The sequence below is a fragment of the Penaeus monodon genome, chromosome 43 (genome assembly GCF_015228065.2).
Source record: "Penaeus monodon isolate SGIC_2016 chromosome 43, NSTDA_Pmon_1, whole genome shotgun sequence".
NCBI classification, from domain to species: Eukaryota; Metazoa; Arthropoda; class Malacostraca; order Decapoda; family Penaeidae; genus Penaeus; species Penaeus monodon.
In genome coordinates, this window is record NC_051428.1 from 25,511,311 (window position 1) to 25,516,310 (window position 5,000).

Genomic DNA, 5,000 nt, shown 5'->3' on the forward strand with positions numbered 1-5,000 from the left:
ATAATGTCAATAATAATGATGATGATAATAATTATAATGATGATAATAATAATAATAATTATTATTATTATTACAATGATTATAATAACAACAACATCAATGATAATAATGACAATAATAATAACTGTAATTATAATAATAACTGTAATAGCATTAGTAATGATAATAATAATAACAATAATGATAATGATTAAAATAATGACACAATTATATTAATAGTAATTGTAATAATGATCACCATTTCCATTCTTACTATTATCATTACTTTTATAAAAGGACATCCAAAGATATAATTGTTGGTATCGTTGTTATTATCAGATTTAATTACTATTGATATCTGTACTACCATTCTCATCAACAGTGACATCCTTATTATCACCATTCTACGACAGTCATCTACAATCCGTTCATCTACTAATGGGGGTAATGCCGAGGAGGGTGTATTGCCAACCCCCACCCCCCACCAATCCATGTCCATCCCCGAGAATCCCTCTTGGCGAGCTGCCAGGCCCATCTCTGCTTCCTCACTACAGATGTGGTTGATTTGTCTTTGATTTATCCCACGGGCTTCCTTCACCCGGGTTTGTTTCAGTAGGAGAGACAACCTGAGGGGCAGTATCAGCCTTAAGGAGAAAAAAAAAACAAGTGTCCTTATAGCCTGAGTTGGTGGTTTTGAACTGTACAAGTAAAGGGTCCTACACCGGTGTAATGGTCCAGTTAATTAGTTAGAACACGCGATACTACCAACTGTATCCAATAAGACAAAAAATTGTTGCAAAAGGCGTCAAAACAAGACTTCAAGGAAATACAGCAGAGCCAGCAGTACTCGTGCCTTGAAGACATGTAGTTTGGTCCCTCTGCATAGTTTCAGGTACCTCCAAATACACTCATCGAGAATTGAACCAATCTGTCTACTGCCTTCCTGATCTGATGCAAACCACCATGTTCTTCCAACGTTCCTCTAAAGTCCGTAGTCGTCTTGATCCAATAGACCTCTACATTCTTCGCCGGCATTCCTCTAAATCTGAGGATCTCACAGTGATTTACAATACACTGAATCGAATGCCTCCTGGAAGTAGATGTAGGTTGCAAGCATCCAACAGTCATATTCACAACGGCACTCTACAGTACTTCGAAGTGTAAGTTACAGTTTGCCGTGGATTTGCCAAGTGTGAATCCGGATTGCTTCTGTCTGCGTTCTTTTAGTTGGTGAGAGCAAGCACAATGTCTGGTATGCTGAGCAATGTAATGCCCGCTGCTGTACCATCCTTCTGTAAAGGTGAGCATAAGAGGTTCCTCACTGATAAAAGGATCAGTCACTGAAATTATGACACCACTAACATTCATGCTAATTGTCGGTGGATCAACCAGAAAGAACTGCTCAAAATACTCAATACATTTCCACCCCACCATAATCCGAGATGATCTGTCTATCTACTGAGCAAACTGCAGTCACTTATGGCTGCCATACCTGCATCACTATACCAGGTCTAGTGATGCATCTTTGAGCAACCCCCGCGAATTTACCCCCCCACCCTTCGCTCTATGCAACGGCCGGATGAATCCAACACTCCGAGCAAGAACCTGGCCACGAGAGGAGTCACCACATATAAACGAAGGTCTCGCAACCACCTTCCTTGAAGTGTAAGAAATCCAAAAGTTGAGACCCAGTTTATCTACCTACATTAACACCATTCTCGCTGATTGTAAGCCACATGTATATCTAGGGTATCCTGCAGTTCTGAGATTCTCTACAGTTTAGCTTACATCAAGCTACCCAGTTGACACGTGTAGCCACGATGAGACACTGCAAAAGTCTTGAAATGAGGAGGCTATGTACTGGCAGGCAGGGCTTATGCATAGATGCTCCTTTTTCACACCCAGCAGTGGCGGGTGAATGCGAGGTATTCTAGCTAAACTAACCAAACTCTCACTTCTCATCACCCTGAACATAAAGACCCACTTCATATTCATCATTATTTTAATTATTATTACTATTACTATTGTTATCATTAACATTATTGTTCTCATTCATATCATTGTTACTGCCATTATTATGATCATCATATTAAGTAGGAGTCCACAGATACCATAGCCCTTCAGTAAAAGTGGTCAGTGGAAAGTTTATGAAGCCAATGCTCACACGAATCTCTTCTTGATGCCATGTACAGCAGGTCAGAGCAGTGAGGCTTTGTGTACATTCGTTATGATGAAGGAAGGATTGTAACAGCCAAAATGTTGATGGAAACTAGTCATTACTATACAACAGAGCCACCTATCTTGCCTCTGGAATGTGAAATGGTGACCTATCAAACGGCCAAAACATCGAACAGGACAAGAGCTGGCCTTGGTTCTTAACCTTTATTAGTCGTCCGAATCTTTGAACCTTCGGCTCCATATCCTTGGGGCTTAACAATGGCAGCATAAACTCATAAGCGACGTGAAGCTGAAAAAAATAGTGCAACACCAATGCTCAGAAATGATGCATCACAGGACTTTCACGTCAAAAGAAATAGGCCTCATCATCATTATCATTATAATGATAATGATAAGAATAGTAATTATAATAATAACTTCAATAATAATAATAATAATAATAATAATAATGATATTAATAATGGTAATAATAATAATGGTAATAATAATAATAATGATAATGATAATGATAATAGTAATAATAACAACAATTATAATGATGATAATAATAATAGTAATAATAATGATGATAATAACAATAATGATAATAACAACAATAATAATAATGCTAATAACAATGATAATAATGATAATGACAATGACAATAAAAGTAAAAATAATAATCATACCAGCAATCATGATAACAATAATGATAATAATAATAATTATTATTATACTGATAACATTAAGGATAAGGATAATACTGACAATGATGATAACAATAACAACAATAGCAAAAGAACAAATAATAGTAATAATATTAATAATATTGATAATGATTATAATAATGATAACAATAACAATAAGAATGATATCAAAATCATAATGATAATAACAACAATGATAATAATAATAATAGTAATAATAATGATACCCCTACTACGACTTCTACTATAATAGTTTTGATGATATTAGTAATAATGATAATAATAATAACAATAATAATAATAATAATAACAATAATGATAATGATAATAAGGGTAATAATGATAATAGCATAATAACAATAGTGATTTCGAAAATGAAAAATAATAATAATGATGATGATAATGATAACTGTAATAATAAAAGTAATACTAATGAAAATAATAATAATTATGAAAGCAATTAAGATAAAAATCATAGTAAAATAATAATAAAAATAATTATAATGATTATCAGGACAGTTATTGTTATTATTATTGTTATTATTATTGTTATTATTATTACTATTATCATCATCATCATCATCATCATCATCATCACCATCATCATCATCATCATCATCATCATCATCAACAACATTGTCATTATCATTATTGCTATTATTATTGCTATTATTATCATTATCGTTATCATTATCGTTATTATTATTATCATTATTATTATTATCATTATTATCATTATTATTATTATTATCATTATTTATTATTATTGTTATTATTATCATTATTATTATTATTATCATTATTACTATTATTATTATTACTATTATTATTATTATTATTATTATTATTATTATCATCATATCATTTTATTATAATAATGATAATCATCATCATCATTATCCTCATCATCATCATGATACTATTAGTTTTAATCATAATAATAGTACTATTCCTAATGATAATAATTGCAGTAACAATAATCATAATAATAATAGCAGTAGCACTAATAGTAGTAGGAGTGATGATTATAATAAAATTATTATCCTAATAATAATGAATATGAATAATGATGATGATGATGATGATGTAAGCGTGATATTTTCATGAGAAACTAAAGTAAATCAGTTTCGAAATACTACCTTGCTGAGAGCCTGGGAGATAGCGGGGTTCCTGATAAGTATTCTGTGTTTTATTCTTACCTCAAAGCGCCTATTTTTACACCTTATTATGCTATCCTTCCCCCTTCCTCTCTCTTTATCTAACCGTCTCTCTCTCTCTCTCTCTCTCTCTCTCTCTCTCTCTCTCTCTCTCTCTCTCTCTCTCTCTCACTCACTCTCTCACTCGTGTGTGTGTATTTGTCTACACGTTTCTATTCATATCAACACGAGACCAAAATGATAAGATATCAAATGATAAAATCCAACGGCCATACATTTCCGAAGTTTATCCGCGCGTACACCATTAAGTTTATTTACCAGATCGGATTTATCATGCCTTAATCGCGTCCTTTTAACAGCTTGACACACGTCGTGGGGCGATGGTTGCTAACAGAGTGACAATTTAGTAATAATATCGAAGCAATAGAGTGACGATAAGAAGTAATTAAGCAGTAAAGTCTGGTGATTATGGTCTGATATTTGAGCGTAGTGTCGCGAATAGTAAGGTTAAGTATTCCGCCCGTCTGTCAAGATAAATTATGATAACTTGCAAGTAAAGTTAAATATTTCGCCGGTCTGTTAAGATAAATTATGATAACTTGTAACTATTCCTTAATGTAGCCGAAACCATTAGTATCTTTTTAAACGATGATTCACAAGCACTTCAGTTAAAAGGAAAACAATGTTAAATGACTGTCCTTTGTTTCACTTCTCCCCGATTTCACAGTCATACTTTTAAAACCCGCTGGTGCGCAGAATTGTTCATAAACGGACAAACGTTTATTTCTTCGAAGATAATGACGTTAATAATGATAGCAATAGTGTTTATAATCATAACAATGAAAGTGATAATAATTATCAATTAGTAATAACAGTATCAATAATGATAATGGTAATAATAATAATAGTGATAATTATAATAACAGTAATAAGGATAATAGTAATAATAAACAGAGTAATAATAGTGAAAATATTAGCAATAACAATGATAAAGTAGCGA